Genomic DNA, 20771 nt, shown 5'->3' on the forward strand with positions numbered 1-20771 from the left:
TGTCAGTGTGGAGTTTGCACATTCTCCCTGTGTCCCAGTGGGTTTCCATTGGGTGCTCTGATTTCTTCCCACAGTCCAAAGACATTCAGGTTAGATGGATTGGTCATGCTGAAGTGGTCCATAGTGTTCAGGGGCATGTAGATTCGGTGGATTAACCAGGGTAAATGTAGTGTTATGGGATATGGTGGGAAGGATGGGAATGGTCTGGGTGGAATGATCTTTGGAGGGTCAGTGCAGATTCATTGGGCTGAATGGCCTCCTTCTGTAATGTAGGGATTGTATGATTCCAGTTATTGGACATTGTGACAGTCTAGGATTTTACTACTTGGAGTTTAGGCATTGTGAAACATGCTGAGCCTCGGAGATAATGAGCTTCTGGATACATTCAAGAGGCAGTAGATTTGAATTCTGACCTGTTGGCCCAAATACTGCCAATCAACTCAGGTAAGTGTGAGAGATGAACAAGCTGCTTAGAGTCTTTGCTAGGTCTCTATTCATGCTGAATTAACAGAACGGCCCAATGGGACTCCACATTAACAAATGAGAATTACTGTCAGCATCTGCATCAGAGCACTCCTGATGGTGACAATATTTCTTCTGTCTCTCCACCGGTGAACCTAATGGGTCTGAGTGCTGCATTTATGTAGGAGGCTCCTGTTCTCATGGTCTCAGCCAACTAAAGCATGCATGCCAAGATCATCCTGGCAAAAGGGTAGTAATAGTAAAGCCTACATTAAGGATAAAGCCTACTTCTTGTTCTAATGGGAAGAGTGTCATGGTACAGTATTTGTACATAACAGAAGCATGCGCTATAAACATAGTTGTGGCATCACAGGCAATTGTTTGATGTGCGTGGCTAAGGCTTAAGTTGTTATATGTGCTTTGCTAAATGACTGTCATCTTTTTTGAATGTGCTATATTTATGAGGGGCCTCAAGGCTCTTTGCTAATGATAAAGGTGACAATGCCATGAATTTTTCCAATGAATATGAGAAGCCCTCCAAACAGGTACGGTGATATGACCCTCTTTGGCGTAGGAAGTATTTTACTGCAGAGGCAGGCAGATGTCAGGTGGCTGCTCCATTATGCTGGTTGGAAGAGGTCTCCAAACCATTCACAAAAACACTTCAATATCAGCAGCTCCCTCAGTCCCCTGGAGCCCACTCTTTGCACGCCTACATGACATTCAGCAGACTGCTCTGCTGTGGATATTCCTCTTCTGAAGATGCCCATGAGTTCTCTGTGCCCTCATCCACCAGCTGAGGAGAGCTACTGAATGTCTAGGACATGGAATTAAAGATGGAAAACCAAGATAAAACACTATGATAATGAAAGCGCCCTCTAAAGGTCACTAAACTGCACCAGTACAAATATTTTATTGCTCTTTCAAAAATAATTAGACTGTTAGAAATGTAAATGTAAAGTTACTTCACATATAATTAGCAGTACTGCTGGAGAAACAATGGACAGATGTTTAAACAAGACAAGGGAATGCTTGATGAACATTGGATCTCTGGGAAGAACTAAAGGTCACAGGCACCTTCGTGCACATGTCTATTGATCCCTTAAGGGAGGAGGACAGATGAATAAATTGGTTGAGAAAGTATATGGGATACTTACATTTAGTAGACAAGGCACAGAGTTTAAGAGCAAGCAGATGATGCTGGTACTGTATAAAACTTTAGTCAGACCACAGCTAGAGGTGTGTGTATTTCTTGAATCCACAATATGGGAAGGATGTGATTACACGGGAGACGGTAAAGCGGAGATATAGCAGGATGGCAGCTTGGTTGGAGAGTTTTAGTTATGAACAGAAATTAGATAAACTGGGGTTAATTTCCATGGAGCAGAGAAGATAAATTGAGGACATGACTGAGATGTACAAAATTATGAAAAGTGTAGACAGGGAGGAAATTTTCCCCTTAGCGCAAATGATCGAAGATCGTAAGCTTAAGTTAAAGGGTGGGATGTTTAGAAGAGTTTTAGTGAAAATGATTTCACCCCAGAGGCTCAGATAACAAAGTGTGGAGCTGGATGAACACAGCAGGCCAAGCAGCACCCCAGGAGCAGAAAAGCTGATGCTTCCGGCCCAGACCTTTCCAATGAAGGGTCTGGGCCCGAAGCGTCAGCTTTTCTGCTCCTGGGGTGCTGCTTGGCCTGCTGTGTTCATCCAGCGCCACATTTTGTTATCTCAGATTCTCCAGCATCTGCAGTTCCTTTTATCTCACCCAGAGGGTTCTGAGGATCGGAAACTCACTGCTTCTAATGGTGCTGGAGGCAGAGACCCTTATAATATTTAAGAAGTATTTGGATGTACACTTGCGATGCCAAGACATACAAGGCCATGGGCCAAGTCCCGGAAAATGGTATTAGAATAATTATGTGTTCTTTGTGGCCAGCACTGACTCGAAAGGCTGACAGGGCTTTTTCTTTGCTGTAGACTTCTATAACCCTATGAATGAATAATTATGGCAAAGTTGTTGATGATCCATATGGTAACATGTAGAAAACCATATGAGCTTTCAGCTTGTGGATTGCAGCAGTTCAAGAAGACTGTTCACCCTGACTTTCTCAAGGGCAGCTAGGGATGAGCAATAACTGTTGGCCAGCTGGCAATGCCCACTTCCCATAAGTGAATAAATGAAAATTATGAAATGGTGCTCTAAGCTTCTGGCAAATCATCTTTAATGATTGATGCATAGAACATGTATACATAAATACTGTGATACAAAATACGTGATTGATATATATTTTAAATATTCTTAATTTTTGGAATTTTGAATTGTGAACTAGTGACATACGGGCTTTCTGTGTATCTGAAGGAGATAAATTTGTAAATATTGCTGTAGCCATGGTGATTTCCTGTAAATGTGTTCTTCGAGAGAGAATTCCTTTTGAGTATTGCCATTTTGTTTACATTGAAAGAGATAGAAGCGTACAGTATAAATAGTGTAGTAGTGTTAGGCTTTCAGATAGAATATTCTGAAATTTTGTTCTTGTGCTTAGGGAAAGCAGCAAAGCTTGGATAAAAAACTTTATAGTTTACAGTTTGGGGTAATCTTGCTTAAGTCTTATCTGAAGTTGGATGTTTAAAACAGTTGTGCCTGAGATAGAGAGGTAGTTTTAGGACTATTTAAAAAAGAGTCATTGCAGCATAAGAAATTTAATTTAAAAGTTACAGACCAGGAGTGTTTGGCTAAAACTCTGAAGGACTCATTTGAAGCTGAAAAAGTCTGGCCTCAGTTTCATGAAGGCTTTAGGAAAGGGTTTTCAGATTCTCAAGATGGAGAATTGAATTCACAGTTAAGTCAAACCTTCCATATATGAAAGGGGAGGAAATTCTGATGAAGGGTCTAGGCCCAAAACATCAGCTTTTGTGATCCTAAGATGCTGCTTGGCCTGCTGAGTTCATGCAGCTCTACATTTTGCTGTTGTGATCACTGGGCTTGTTTCTTACCACATGTTTCAAAATGTTTACGTTTGTGCTATATGAGTATAGTTTCATTTATTCTATTTCATCTTTAACTGATTTATGAAATAGACATATGTTTTATTTCTGAACCTGAATTTGCAGCCTTGAAATCAAAAAAAGAACCAATATAAGATCTATGAAGCCAGATTTCTGTCTGGGGTCTGGTTTTTCCAGTAATAACATCAGCTCGGATCATGCAATATTGACTATATGGCACCTAGATTGAATGGGTCACCTGAAATGACTGCCTTCAATCTCAGGATCAATGTCAAACAAGACGATGTGAGAGGCTCCATATTACTTACAACCCACCTGACAAGATTTGTAAACCAATCTTGACATCTTCAATTTTACATGCAAATTACTTGGAAGTATAATTAATATTGCCAAAACAAGACTCGCGTATCAATCAATATATGGTGAGATAAATATTCCACATGTTAAATATTCCAACATTTTCCGTTGAAGGACAGATTCTGGAATATGTTGAACACTTTCTGTGCCTTGGCAGCTACCTCTTTCAAAAAAACCATGGCTGTTCAGAACATTTTATGTTGGATTAATCGTGCCAGCTCAGCCTTCTACACTCTACAGCAGTGAATGCTTTACAACAAAGGCCTTCACAAATCAGCAGTGCACAGAGGAGCTGTTGCAACCATACTCCTGTGCTTCAGTGGGACCTAGACTGTGTATCAATGACACACAAGCGCACGATGGAAATTCCATTAGGAATACATCTGATACATCCTTTAGATGAAGTGGGAGGATTATTGAACAAACACAATTTGTTCTTCTTGAAGCTGGCTGCACAAGCATTCAGAAAAACTCCTGAAAAATCAACTATGGCAGTCTAATGCTTTCCCTGGATGGCTGAAAAGAATCTCACCCGCCAAGTCCTGTTTCCTCAACTCTCTGATGGCCTCTATTCTAGTGGAGACAAAAGAAAATGCTTCAAAGATGTTCTGAAATTTGCCTTGAAATGTGACAGCATTGAAATCAATGACTGGGAGGAGCTGGAAATTGTTCAGAATGGCAATAACTTGCCCATTGAGCTGCATTGTGTTTTCTGTCCTAGAGTCTTAGCAGAGGCAGAGTGACAGCAGCAAAGGTAAAAAGAAAAGGTTGTAAATCCTGTACTCTGGATCCCACTACATGTGAAATATTTTCCCTCATGCATCCATAGAAGAAGCGGGGCTAGAATCAACCTGTTACATAACATGAAAACATGTGAAAAGCAAATGATCTTGAATAGGTATTGTCTTTGAATTGAGAGACCATAAACGATACAACTAATAACATTCAGCTAAAGCCAGATGAAGCACTTTACATCATAGAAAATTTGTGAACCCCAGTTCAGTTGAAGCATTCTTATTTCCTCTATTAAATGGTGTATGTTCAATTCTGGTCCCAAAATCATGACTTCAAAATTTTAGTCTGGCAATCCAGTGTCATACTGAAGAAGGGCTGCTCTGAAATCTTTCTTTGGAAGAGATGCTAAACTGTGATCCCATCTCTTGTCTAAAGTAGATTTGAAAAAAACAATCCTTGCTCTATTTTCAAGATGATTAGGGAGGCCATCACCAGTATTCTGGCTGGTATATGTAGTGACCATGACCACTTTTACCATCTAAGATTCCTTGGGTACATTCATTTTGACCAATCCTTCTCACTGCTTTTTGTCTGATTTACTGACAGCAAAAAGGGAAGGATCCCACATGAAATATTTGGTAGAAGAGATGCTTGGTCTTATTGGACAGTGTGTTTATTTTTAATATTTAATAACAAGTTATGTTACATTGCAGTTACATGAGACCCTTTGTGGGATCTCATGCTAGACGTGAGACGAAATTCACTTTATTATTCAGCAACATAAAACTTATAATTGAATGTGCAACTTGAATTAGTACCGATCTTCAAACCTAGAACTGGTTAACTCCTCCTTGGAACATTACTTTGTATCCTAATGAGTCAGCTAACCCTTTTTAGTACTAACTTCTTTTACAACACTGGCCAATAGTTATCTCATCTGTCAACGTCACAAACATAGACCATAGAAAAGTACAGCACAGTACAGGCCCTTCGGCCCACGATGTTGTGCCGTGGAATAATCCTAATCCAAAAATAAAATAATCGAACCTACATTCCCCTCAATTCACTCCTGTCCATGTGAATGTCCAGCAGTCACTTAAATGTCACTAATGACTCCGCTTCCATGACTACCACTGGCAAACCATTCCATGCGCTCACAACTCTCTGGGTGAAGAACCTCCCTCTGACGTCTCCTCTATATCTTCCTCCAACCACCTTAAAACTATGACCCCTCGTGGCTGTCAATCCTGCCCTGGGGAAAAGTCTCTGGCTATCGACTCTATCCATGCCTCTCATTACCTTGTACACCTCGATCAGGTCACCTCTCTTTCTCCTTCTTTCCAGAGAGAAAAGTCCGAGCTCAGTCAACTTCTCCTCGGAAGACAAGCCCTCCAGTCCAGGCAGCATCCTGGTAAACCTCCTTAGCACCCTCTCCAAAGCCTCCACATCTTTTCTATAATAGGGTGACCAGAACTGGACACAATATTCCAAGTGTGGTCTCACCAGGGTTTTGTAGAGCTGCAGCATAACCTCGCGGCTCTGAAACTCGATTCCCCTGTGAATGAAAGCCAAAACACCATATGCTTTCTTAACAACCTCATTCACCTGGGTGACAACTTTGAGAGAGTTATGCACTTGAACACCAAGATCCCGCTGTTCCTCCACACTGCCGAGAATCCTGCCTTTAATCCTATATTCAGCATTTAAGTTCGACCTTCCAAAATGCATCACCTGGCATTTATCCAGGTTGAACTCAATCTGCCATTTCTCAGCCCAGCTCTGCATTCTGTCAATGTCTCGCTGAAGCCTGCAACAGCCCTTGATACTATCAATGGCACCGCCAACCTTTGTGTCATCAGCAAACATACTGACCCACCCCTCAAACTCCTCATCCAAATCATTTATAAAAACTACAAAGAGCAGAGGCCCAAGAACAGAGCCCTGCAGGACACCACTCAGCACTGACCTCCAGGCAGAATGCTTACCATCTACAACCACTCTCTGCCTCCTGTCAGCCACCAATTCTGAATCCAGACAGCCAAATCACCCTGTATCCCTTACCTCCTGACTTTATGAATGAGCCTGCCATGGGGAACCTTATCAAATACCTTGCTGAAGTCCATGTACACCACATCCACTGCTCGACCCTCGTCAAACTGTCTCGTGACCTCCTCAAAGAACTCAATAAGATTTGTGAGGCATGACCTGCCCCTCACAAAGCCATGCTGACTCCCTTTAATCATGCTATGCTTTTCCAAATAGTCATAAATCCTACCCCTCAGAATTCTTTCCAAAACCTTGCTGACCACAGACGTAAGACTGACTGGTCTATAATTTCCAGGGATTTCCCTATTCCCTTTCTTGAAAAGAGGAACAAAATTTGCCTCCCTCCAATCTTCCAGTACGACTCCCGTGGAGAGTGAGGAAGCAAAGATCTTCGCCAGCGGCTTAGCAACCTTCTTTCTCTCTTCCTGGAGCAACCTAGGATAAATCTGGTCTGGCCCTGGGGACTTATCAATCTTAATGTTCGCTAAAATTTCCAGCACATCAACTTCCTCAATCTTGATCTGTTCAAGCCTGTTTTCCCTGCTCCTCAAAGTTCTCATTCACAACAAGGTCCCTTTCCTTAGTGAAAACTGAAGCAAAAAACTCATTTAGAGCTTTCCCTATCTGCTCAGACTCCATGCACAAGTTCCCTATGCTATCCCTGATCGGCCCTACCTTCTCCCTGATCATTCTCTTTTTCTTCACGTACGAGTAAAATGCCTTCGGGTTCTCCCTAATCCTTCCTGCCAAGCCTTTTTCGTGCCCCCTCCTGGCCCTCCTCAGTCCACTTTTGAGCTCCTTCCGAGCAAGCCTGTAATCCTCTAAAGTTATGCTAGACCTTTGCTTCCTCCACGTTACGTAAGCTGCTTTTTTCTTTTTGACGAGAAGCACCTCTGTTCCTGTCATCCAAGGATCCTTAATCTTACCCCTTCTTACCTGTCTCAGAGGAACAAATTTATGCATCGCTCGCAACAACTGCTCCTTAAACAGCCTCCACCTGTCTGCTGTGCCCTTTCTGTGGAACAATTGCTCCCAATCTGTACTTCCCAACTCCTGCCTGATAGCGTCATAGTTTCCTTTTCCCCAGTTAAGTATCTTCCGCTGGTAACTGCTCCTTTCCCTTTCCATGACAAAAGCAGGTCATTAGCACATTGTTGTGTGCCAATGGACACTCACTTTCCCTAGTAATAGTAACTGCATAACAAGTTTATATCAATGTCTTTAAAATGCTCTGGGAATGTCCTGAGGTTGTGAAAGTCATGGCACAATCATTTTTGTTACTTATGTTTTTATCTCTTTCACACTTCCTTTCCCTTTTTCTCTCTTTCTTGTACTCGCTCTTTATTTCAAATGCTTCTTCTTTCCAATGTTGATTTTTCTCTCTTTCAATTTCATTCTCTCTTTCTCTCTTTATTCTATGACACTTTCTTTAATTTTCAAATTTTCTTCTTTCTTCTATATTCTCCCTTTACAACTTTCTCTCTCCATTAACCTTCTCTCTCGCTTTCTCTCATTCCCCAGTATTACAGATACCAGTCTTCAGCCAACCTCTTTCTCTTCCTCACTTTCTTTGTCTCTTTCTCTCTCTCTCTCTCTCTCTGTCTCTCTCTGTTATTCCCTCATTTTCTCTCTTTCTTTCTTCTCTTAGCAATAATTTGTTTTTGGTCTCAGCGTATGGTGCGTATATAAAAATTCTTGTGTGAATACATTGGGGTTGGTAATGTCCAAGTGATATCATTCGATTATTAATCCAAGAATCTGGATTCGAATCCCACCACAGCGGATGGTGGAATTTGAATTCCATAATTTTTTTTAAAAGTCTGAAATTTAGAACCTATTGATCACCGTGAAATGATTTTTAGAAAAATCCATCTGGTTCACTAATGTCCTTCAGGGTCGGAAATCTGCTATTTTCACCTCGTCTGGCCTACGTGTGACTCCACACTCACAGCAATGTGGTTGATTCTTAGCTGCCTCTGCAATGGCCAACTCGGTTGTACTAATTGTTACAACGTGTCAAAGAAATGAAACTGGTGAATCACCTGGCATCAACCTAGGCATCAGAAAAGACAACAGCAGAAACAGCCCAGCTGACCCTGCAAAGCCCTCCTCACTAACATCTGGGGATGAGTGCCAAATTGGGAGAGGTGTCTCGCGGACTAGTTAAACAATAACCTGATATAGTCATACTCAGAGAATCATACCTTGAAAGACAATGTCCCAGACATCATTATCACCATCCCTAGATACATCCTGCCCCACGAGAGGGACAGACTCATCAGAGGGGGCGGTACCGTGGTATACAGTCAGAAGAGTGTTTCTCTAGGAGTCCTCAACATTGACTCCAGACCCCATGAAGTCTCATGACTTCAAGTTAAACATGGGCAAATAAACCTCCTGCTGATTACCACATGCCATCCTCCCTCAGCTGATGAATCAGAACCCCTCAATGTTGAGCAACACTGGAGGAAGCACTGAGGATGAAAAGGGCACAAAATATACTCTGGGTGGGGCATTTCAATGTCCACCACCAAGAATAGTTCAGCAGCAGTACTCCTGGTCGGGTCTGAAAGGACATAGCTGCTAGGCAGTGTCTGAGGCAGGTGGTGAGGGACCCAACAAGATGGAAAAACATACTTGACCTCATCCTTACTAATCTGCCAGCTGCAGGTGCATCTGTCCATGACAGCATTGACCATCGTACAGTCCTTGTGGAGATGAAATCCACCTTCACATTGAGAACAACCTCCATCGTGTTGTGTGGCACCAAAACCGTGCTAAATGGGACAGAGTTCACATAGATCTAACAACTCAAGGCTGGGCATCCAGGAGATGCTGCGGGCCTTCAACTGCAGCAGAATTATATTCTAGCACAATCCGTAACCTCATGGAACAGTATATCCTCCACTTAATCATTACCACCACGCCAAGGGATCAACCTGGCTCAATGAAGAGTGTAGGAGGGCATGCCAGGAGCAGCACCAGATATACCTGAAGATGAGATATCACTCTGGTGAAGCCACCAAACAGGACTACTTGCACGCCAAACAGAGAAAGCAGCATGTGAGAGACAGAGCTAGGTGATCCCACAGACAACGGATCAGATCTAAGCTCTGCAGTCCTGCCATATCCAGTTGTGAATGGTGGTGGACAATTAAACTGCTCACTGGAGGAGGAGGCTCCACAAAGGTTTTCAGCCAGAAGTGCCGAGTGAATGGTCCATATTGGCCTCCTCCAGTGGTCCCCAGTATTACAGATACCAGTCTTCAGTTAATTTGATTCACTCCATATGATGTCAAGAAACGGTTGGAGACACTGGATACTGCAAAGGCTATGGGTCCTGACAACATTCCAGCAATAGTACTGAAGACTTGTTCTCCAGAACTTGCCGCTCCCTTAACCAAGCTGTTCCAGTACAGTTACAGTTCTGGTATCTACCCAATAGTGTGGAAAATTGCCCAAGTACGTAATGTATAGTAAAAGCAGGTCAAATCCAATCCAGCCAATTACCGCTCCATCAGTCTCCTCTTGATCATCAGTAAAGTGATGGAGGGTGTCAACAACAGTGCTGTCAAGCAGCACCTGCTCAGCGATAACCTGCTCAGAGACGCCCAGTTTGGGTTCTGCCAGGGCCACTCAGCTTCTGACCTCATTACAGCCTTGGTTCAAAGACGGACAAAAGAGATGAATCCCAGAGGTGAGGTGCAAGTGACAACCCTTGATATGGAGGCTGTATTCAACCAAGTGTGGCATCAAGGAGCTCTGGCAAAACTGGAATCAATGGGTATCAGGGGCAAACCCTCCAGTTGTTGGAGTCATACCTGACACATAGGCAGATGGTCGTGGTTGTGGGTGGTCAATCATCTCAGCTCCAGGACATCTCTGCAGGAGTTCATTACGGTAGTGTCCTAGGTCCAACCATCTTCAGCTGTTTTATTAATGACCTTCCCTCCATCATAAGGTGGGGATGTTCGCCAATGATTGCACAATGTTCAGCACCATTCATGGCTCCTCAGATACTGAAGCAGTCCATGTTCACATGCAACAAGATCTGGACAATATCCAGGATTGGGTTGACAAGTGGCAACTGACATTCGTGCCACACAAATGCCAGGCTATGACCATCACCAATAAGAGACAATTTAACCACCACCCTTTGACATTTAATTGTGTTACCATCACTGAATCTCCCATTATCAACACCCTGGGTGTTATAATTGACCAGAAACTCATCTGACTCACCGCATAAACACAGTGGCTACAAGAGCAGGCCAGAAGCTGAGAATACTGTGGTGAATATCTCACCTCCTGACTCCTCAAAGCCTGTCAACCATCTACAAGGCACAAGTCAGGAGAGTGATGGGATACTCCCCACTTGCTTGGATGAGTTCAGCTCCACCAACACTCACCAAGCGTGATGTCACCCAGGACAAAACTGCCAACTTCACTGCTACTACATCCACAAGCATCCACTGCTTCCACCACTGACACTCAGTAGCAGCAGTGTGTACTATCTATAAGATGCACTGCAGAAATTCACCAAAGATTGTCAGACAGCACCTTCCACACCCATGATCACTTGCATCTAGAAGTTCCCCTCCAAGCCACCCACCTTCCTGACTTTGAAATATATCACCATTCCTTCAATGTTGCTGGGTCAAAATCTTGGAATTTCCTCCCTAATGGCATTGTGGGTCATCCTACAACAGGAGGGCCACAGAGGTTCAAGAAGGCAGCTCATCACCACCTTCTCAAGGGCAACTAGGGATGGACAAGGAATGCCAGCAATGTCCAGATCCCACAAATGAATAGATAAAAAGAAAATTTTGCTATTGCTGCACATAATGGCCAAAATTATATTTTTCTAACTGCTCTGTATGAAATTATTTCAACTTTTAAATAAATATATTCTTTCAGACTAGAAAGGGGAAAGATGTCCCCAGGCTTTCCACTTCCAATTGTCATCCAGCTACCTTAACTAAAAAATGCACGAGTAAACAGTAACTGAAGTGAAAGATCCATGTTACATGCAGAAGAGAAGAATGATGTATTGAGGAAATTAAGTTAAATATTGAAAGAACCTAAATGTCTACATCATTCCAAATGCCACCATGTTATTGCGAAGGTATTAAACCATATGACAATATATTGATCAGGTTGAAATTTATTAAACATAAAACAGGTATAATGTTTAAAAAGCTGATATGCTTAGCACAGCAATGTAATTCAAGCATCCCAGATGTCCTATAACTGCATGCTAATAATATCTGCCTTTGTTTTGAGCAGCAGAATTATCCATAGTAATAATCATCACTGTGCATAATAAAAAAAAATCCTCATTGCACTGACCAGTATTAAATTATCACCCTGAGTGAGTCCTCCACATAATGAGTTGGCAAGTTTTATATCTGCATAATGTTAATTGGATCCACCCACTCACCCCAGTAATTGTCTTGTGTGATGATGTTCAGCTCCTAACTGTAAAATTTTCCTTCCAATTTAAGCAAGTGCGGCAAAATGAAAAAGTGATCATTTTAATTACCAGACAACATTTTACATCAGTTCAGATATCACCTACAAAGTGCCAGTCATTGGTTAATAACTATTGTAAGATTTTTGTGCTTAACGTTAATCAATCTTCATGAAATTGATTTGTCTTATTTACCTGTACAGGTTTGTTTTGAATCACTGACGTACTGCTACGTAGTTACCTTAAGCAAAGAGCAAAAAGCTTCAGTAGAATGTTCAGAAACCAAATATTTGTGTAAGTTTTTCAGAAATCTTATCATTTCAATATATATTTAGCAAAAGAAAGTAAATGTAAAGTGGTGGCAGCCATTTCTTTGGAGATATAACATGTTTCAAAGTGTTTTCCTCTTTTTACTATAATTCTGTTCACTCACTCCTTCAGGTGCTACTGACTGCATTCAACGGCTCCTCTGAACATAGAACATAGAACAATACAGGGCAGAACAGGCCCTTTGGCCTGATCAAAGGGTCACACTACTGATGAGGATATTGTGCCGACCTGTGAACTAATCTAAGCCCCTCCCCCTACACTATCCCATCATCATCCATGTGCTTATCCAAGGACTGTTTAAATGCCCCTAATGTGGCTAAATTCACTACATTGACAGGCAGGGCGTTCTACGCCCTTACCACTCTCTGAGTAAAGAACCTGCCTCTGACATCCGTCTTAAATCTATCACCCCTCAGTTTGTAGCTATGCCCCCTTGTACAAGCTGAAGTCATCATCCTCGGAAAAAGACTCTCACTGTCCACCCTATCTAATCCTCTGATCATCTTGTATGTTAGGTTTTTAAACCTTCACCCCTCATCACTCATCACTCCCACCAACCTAACTACACCTCCCACGCCACCTTCATTCCCCTCCTATATTCAATGCCAATTGTCCATGTATCCTCCATTGCCACTTAGCGAGTATCCAGTATGGACATATTTCATGAGCTGTAAATTTGAAATGGATATTAAAAAATAATGTTCTATAGACTATTAGAGTCATCACTCAAAAACCCTTCATTCAAATCTTTGATTCAACAAAGTTAAAACCCCTCAAAAAGTAGCAAACGCATACAGCATTGATTATACTAACTACGTAAGAGACAGATAAATCTCTCATAACCGCTTAAAAATGCCTGCTGATATAAATAGTTATTTAGCCATTGGGACTGATCCTGAGGTCATAATGTACGTAGGTGGAAAAACGTATCATTGCCACTCACAGACAATGAAATCTTAAAATTGCAAGCATAGATGGCTACAATTTCTTTCCCATTGTGCACCAATGAAGTGTCAATCAATGTAATCAAATGAAAGAAATGTGATTTTATTTTTCTCCAAGTGAAAAACTACAAGTACTCTATAGCTTAGTTCATGCTTTAAAGAAATGTTGGTTTCAACCAGCAGATCACAGTACCAGAGATCCCAGGCAGTGTGTTCTTCAGTTTTGCATGAGCAATGATATTTTACTCATTCAAATTCTCAACACTTACACAATGCGAGTGAACAGGGTCGGAAATCATATAACAACATGTTATAGTCCATCAGTTGATTTGACAACACGAGCTTTCAAAGCCTTGCTCCTTCCTCAGGTGTTAGTGAGAGAGGTGGGATCAGACACAGAATTTATAAGTAAAAGATCAAAGGGTCACACTACTGATGAGGATGTATTAACCAAGCCTATGATGCTGTTGAATCTTTAATCAGTTAGAAGGTATTAATTGGTTCATAGGTATATGTAAATCACCAAGTCTCTTTCACGTTATTATCTTAAAAGAACTAAAGGTTTTATCAGTGTTAAGAAGAGATAACATTTTAGGTCAGACAATGAATGTTAGGTGTGAGGCCTTTTTTATAAACTGTTTGTGGTATAGTTTGGAGTCAAACTGGTTTTATTTCCAAAGTAGGAATGTATAAAATGTCAGGTTGACTGGCTGTCTATAAATTGTGTATGTGTGTGTGTGTGTGTGAGAGCCCTATAATCAATCAATATAGCAAAAGTGCCTTGTAATAAATTATCAAAATTATTAAAAAATTTAAATATACTGTTTTTGGGGGGAATTTTGAAACTCGTAAGTGAAAAAAATTGCAGCCACACCTTTGCTTTCACATTATGGACGAGTTAGAACTCTTTGAGGTTCCAGGCACACATTGTTTTTAAAGATCCCCCAAAAGTGGGAGGAGCTTAAAGGTCACTCCATCATGGAGCCTGAAAGGGCACAATTGCGGTTTGCAAGTTTGTTGCCTGTCCCATATACCACGCTGCCAAAATTGTCAAAGACTGGCATGACAGTGGAATCCTGAAATCCGTTCCCACTCACCACTTTGATCTCAGTAAAAATGCAGACTGCCTAGGAGAAAGCTACCCAGCCGATCCCACCTTCTTGATATCATTTCATAGGGAGGCAATGGCCTAGTGGTATTATCACTGGATGTTAATCCAGCGATCCAGATAATGTTCTGGAGACCAAGGTTTGAATCCTGCCATGGCAGGTGGTGGAATTTGAATTCAATAAGCATCTAGAATTAAGAATCTATTGAAGACCATGAATCCATTGTCAATTGTTGGAAAAGCCCATCTGGTTCACTAATGTCCTTTAGGGAAGGAAAGTGCCATCCTTACCTAATCTGGCCTACATGAGGCTCCAGACCCACATCAAAGTGATTGAGTCTAAACTGCCCTCTTGGCCATTAGGGATGGGCAGTAAATGCTGCCTGGTCAGTGATGCCCTGATCCCATGAATAAAGAAGAAAGCTTGATAAGGTTACATTATATGATGGAGTGGCAGGAGGAGAATTACAGTCCCATGCTCAAGGTGACTTGAAGCTTTAAAACCAATTGAAGAACAAGGACAGGCAAATAGCCACCTAATGAGACTAGATTAAATGACAACATTAAAGGAACAGATGCTACCAAGCAAAGTTGGGAATATTTTAGATCAGTTGCTCTTCTATCATTTTGAAAATTCCTGCTAAAGATATGATTGGGTAGAAGTGCCACCCATCCCATCTTTGAACTGACTTGTAAAGGAACTGGATCCGGTCAGTTAGCCTGCTAAATTACTCCCTCCTGCCTTATTTAGCCTGCAGACCTTGCACGCTACCGGTGTCTTTAACAGCTCCTTCAGAACTAGAGTCAGAATGCCCTTTGCATGCTGAACTTGTTGAGTGGAATATAAACTCACAATCTTTTGACTTTTTTAATCAGAGTACCAGCAACTGGATTGAGCTGACGCTGCCTACAAACAGATCACTGTAATGTTATTAAGAACATGAAATGTGCAAGTGGCATAAATATTGCTGTTGCACTTCTTGTTTTTGTTCATTTGACATGTGCATTCTTAACAAGGCCAATATTTATCATTTTTCCCAAATTGTCTCAAGAAAGTGGTGGTGAGCTGCATTCTTAAATATAACTGAACAGCTTGTGATCTCATTTCAAATGCCATTTACTGTTGCTTTGAAAATACACACTCAGATCCAGTAAGGAAAGAGAATTCCTTCCCTGAGAAGTATCAGTGAAGCTAATGCAGATAACAAGGTGTGGAGCTGGATGAAGAAGGGCGCTGACCCGAAACATCAGCTTTCCTGCTCCTCTGATGCTGTGTTCATCCAGTTCTACACCTTGTTATCTCAGATTCTCCAGCATCGGCAGTTCCTGCTCTATCTGAATGAAGCCAATGGGTTATTTAAACAATCCTGTAGATTCATGGTCACTATTAATAACATTAGCATTTTTTTTCAAATTCCAGATTAATTTAATTTAAACTCCTGAGCTGCAATGAAGAAATTTAAACTCTTGTTGCTGAATCCTTAATCATGTTATATAACAACCAAGCTACAGTGTGCAAAGCATGAATGAGAATTCTGCTTTTTTGAAAATGAATACCAATAGCTGTCTGGTCACAATTAAGTGTGTTTTATAGTGTTTATTGCTGTGTTATGTTGGAAGGTTATTGTAAACAAATTGACTTTTCTTGAATTAGCATGAATTTCCACCCAAGAAACAAACAACCATTATGTGCCATACTAAAGTCACATGGAAGTTTACAATGTTTTTTTTAAACACATCACAGCTCACTGGTTCCGCATTTTAAACATATAGTTGACTGAACAAACCTATTAACAGTGCACTCAACATGTTTTAACATAGCAGCTCAAGTATGCAACTCTGATTAGTACAGCCCACGGTTCGGGTTGAGAGATACATTTATCATTGCCAAAACGCTTAAAACCAAACCAATATTATTTTTTTCCTGAAGGATAGTGTATTATGATTTAACAATTCTGCATTGTCTAGCATATTAGAATCATGCTAAGGTTCTGTTTCTTAAGTTCTGTGGGTTCATGGGATGATGGTAGAAGGCGTAGGTTCATCAGAAAATCTAAATAAAAGCTTTGGGTTTTGATCTCTGTGAAAGAAATAGGGTTAATGAATGTGATAATCACAACAGAAGATAGCTTTACACATTTTAGGTCATTTATAGATGGTTTTAAAACAAATCCTTAATGCATATGAGTCGTTAAATGTTGTGGCAAGTGTACTATCAGTTATCAATGGGAGGGGGCAGCTTTCTAGTCATGTCAGTAGACTAGTATTCCATCAGCACCAGGCTGGTGCTCCAGAGACATCCGTTGGAGATTATGAAATTTAAATTCAATAAAATCTGCAATTAAAAGCTAGTTTACTGGTAAAAATTAATCTGATTCATGAATATCCTTTAAGGGCAGGAAATTTGCTCCCCTTACCTGGTCTGACAACTTGTGAATTCAGATCCATAGGAATGTGATTGACTCTGAAGTGGTTTTGAGACCTAATCAATTCAAGCTCAACTAAGGCTGAGTGTGCCGACAATATCCAATTCTTGTACAAGAATTAACAATAAATGAAACTTGATTTGTGCAAGGACTATACAAATAAATTTTAAAGTGTACAATTATAATTTTTTTTTAGTTTACACACTTTCTACTCAGCTGATAAAATGTATGTGGAATTTCAAAAGCCTAAGATAACACTGCATGTGATTCATTTATGATTTTTCTGATGTTCTTACCTGCTGTGTCAACATTTATTTTCATTCTCTAGCCATGCCTATAACATGGAGGTGATGAAGCTAACTCATTAATATAATATTGAAACCTTATGTTGGCAAGAATGAAAAATTGAATTTTGTCTTATATGTATCATAGGTATATTTTTTCTTCCTTAATTTAGTTTCTATCTCTTCTGTCACTCAGGAGCTCTGGTTTTGTTTGTCCTATTTTGCCGTTTTGAAGGAATTTACCTTGACTGTGCTCAGACCATCTCCTCTTAGAAGGCAGTTCATTGTTCAGCTTTTTTCCTTCCCCATCAACCTGTGTTTAAGTCAATACAGCCTAGCTCCATTTTGATCCTATTTCCTGAAAATCACCCCTGATTTGGATATTGCCATTCCTTCACTGCTGTTGAATAAAAAAAATCACGTCCTGGAACTCCCTACCTAACTGAATTATGGAAGTGCCTCACCCTGAAGAGGGGCCAGCATCACCTTTGTGAGGGCAGTGAAACTGGAGATAGGATGAGCGAAAATGCTGCTACTGCTAGTGACACTCACATTCCAAAGTGAGTCTAGGAAGTAAGATCTCAAATGTGGGTTTGTAACATTTAAATATACGCTAACTGATCACTTGCAACAAAATGTTTTGCATTCAGTAATAGATAAAAACTGACTGAACAGCAAATCTGTAGTCAGCCTTCAAAAACGTCTTCCTTTCTACAGGAACCTGGTGTAAATGAATTATTATTAAAATTCTGTAGGATAGAGAGAAATTAATTAGTCTCTGAATGAAACAGTTGTGTTTTTCAATTCCTGGAAATATTTTTTGTGTGTCACATTTGCTTTCTTTCATGAATGTTCTTAAAACAGAAAATAAGTAACTACGAGGAATGGATGTCTCAAACAGAAGAGACCTATCTCCTGAGAACCTTTTAGATGTAGAGATGCACGAGAACTGATTACAGCATCTGTTCACTTTGTTTCTGCTGATAAGTAATTTTATATCGGTGCATCAGTTTATCCTTTCCACCATATGCTTTGAGATCGCCGAACTGGAGGAGAGATCATGAAGTGTCTTATGACCCTGCATGAAATCAATTAAATTTCAAGGCATTTGTTTGCACCAAATTGACTATTAATAAAATGCTTTGAATTGAAATATTTTAACCATTTGTTGCTGTGTGTAGAGTCAACATTGAGTTGTTAACTGCTAGACACAGCTAACAAAATATATGGCTCTATAGCCAACTGAGCCACAAAGGAATGACTTTTGACCAAAATCTAATAATACTGTATGTTCAAAGCATGCATAGTTGCAGTCAAACCCTGTCAGATTTTGCTGTTAAAATAATGAAGTGGTAATGACGTAATCCACAAAGAAATTTCAAATTTGCTGGCAAGTTCAGGAGACTAAAATATGTGAGAAGTGAATCTCCAGGGCTTGCTGGCTGATTTTCAGCACTCCACCATTTGCCTCTTACAAATAATAACTCAGACCTTGTCCCCCTGTTATTTTTAAGAATTTGTATGTAACTAGCCCATTAAATGAATCACAGAAAGTAATTAACAAAATTTCTATTTTTAACAATCCAAACACTGATAATGAAATGTAAATCAGAGTCTCTTGCTTATTAGGGGGATATTTTATTTCATTTAATCTCAGTATTACACTCTGTCAATTGTCCAAGATTTTTCAAACAAGTACAATTGCAATTTTGATCAGAGATAATGGGAACTGCAGATGCTGGTGAATCCAAGATAATAAGGTGTGAAGCTAGATGCACACAGCAGGCCAAGCAGCAACTCAGGAGCACAAAAGTTTGAAATGTTTCTTAGTTTTCCTTTCTGCCCCTTTTTCTTCCCCAATCTATTAAACTAATTTCTCTTCCCTTATTTTTGTTTCATTTTTGATTCTGATTTTACTCAAACCTGTTGAGTTTCTTTGTAGCCACTCAATTTCTTTCTCAATTTTTAATTTTGATTGTTAGGGAGCTACATGGTTTGTTGCAGCATTCACTGAAGTCCCAGATGCCTCATTACTTTGATTCACTGTTAACTTGCTAGGAATATGAGCTGCTGTAGCACAAAATAATTTCTAGGTGAATGACATAAAAGAAAAACTTGACTGGCATCCACCATAAGCTGCCTCAATTCCTACAGATGCACAGATATGTATCCTGATTGTGTGTTGAACATGAATCTGTAAAATAGACAGCTTAACTTGTCTTGTTTTCCCCAGTCTACTAGTTATGATACTATGTGGCTAACCACCAACATTCCACTGAAGTTATGAGAAAATAACAGAAGAACCTTCCATCCCCTTGGAAATTCAGGCTAAAATTTCCGAAATCTTCCAAGAGGCCAAATGCTGCAAATCAGAACTTTTAGTTATATCATCCAAAACAAATTCCAGCAGGAAACTCAACTATCAATATTTCAGATTGCCTGTGATAAACACAGATTTTCCTGCCCAATGCTATGCTGTCTTCTCACCAACTTTGAGATATTCTGTGCTTTGCATTCTGTTTTGTATGCAAGCTGTTCATCCCAGGCCAGAGGTTGTTTCATTGAAATGGCACCATTTAGATATTCACACCATTCTTACTGCCTATCATTTACTTGGCATCCAGAGACAGCCTCATCAAAAATAATGGATGGCTAGGAGCAGTACATAGTAATATTTCATAGGGAAATTTACAGAATGGGTCGAAACCGCTGATGTTGCTTCACATGCTGAGTCTTCCCAGTAATTTCTGTTCTTACTTTAGCTTTCCAGCATCCACAATGTTTTGTTTTTGCGGTTGAAGAGGGCATGGAGATGTTAAAAAAAGCCCAAAGGTGGACAAACTTGGAAAAAGTTGACACTATGGTGGGGTGTAAAAAAAAATGCCTTGTTGATCGACAGATTGGAAGCACAGTTCCTGGTTAACTATTTTCCTTAGGTTGTATGAAACCTATGTAAATATTTACAGCCTAGAGGTTAAGAGTTTTTATCACAATTTAGGGCATGGGATTTTGGTGGAGACTTAATCATTCTTCAGCTTTAACTTGAAGAATTCTACATTTTTGTCTTTAAATTCAAATGTTTGGAGGTGAGCCATGAAGAACAACAGAGAATCTCTTGTTTATTAGTTAATAATGTTGTGAAGAGATCGAAAAGAGCAAACAGGAATTAAACGATGTGATAGTAAACTTATTGTGAAACCTACTCCAAAATATAGACAGATACAACATTGGCAGGAACAGTGTAGAAGGCAGTATATTGTGATTTTCAGGTTGTAATTGCCTTGTTCCCATCAAAAAGCATGCCCTCTGTAATTTAGGCATGGTCTGGTTCTATGCTGGAGATAAAGTTTCGTGGTTGAAAATGTTCTCTTCAGCTGCATGCTTTTGACATGTAGAGTCTGCAGGTCCAATGAGGCTTCAGGCAATATGTTAATTCCTGTCACTATCTAAATTCAGCTTATTCTACATTGACATGACAGAGGCAACGTAACCTCACCAATACTTTTTCACTGATGTAGTGAGAGAGCACGCCATCTGCTCTGATCTGCTTTGTAGTCAGCAGCAATGCCTCGCAGCCTCTAGACGGTACAACTAGCAGAGGCC

This window comes from Stegostoma tigrinum, chromosome 1, assembly GCF_030684315.1.
Source record: "Stegostoma tigrinum isolate sSteTig4 chromosome 1, sSteTig4.hap1, whole genome shotgun sequence".
NCBI lineage: Eukaryota > Metazoa > Chordata > Chondrichthyes > Orectolobiformes > Stegostomatidae > Stegostoma > Stegostoma tigrinum.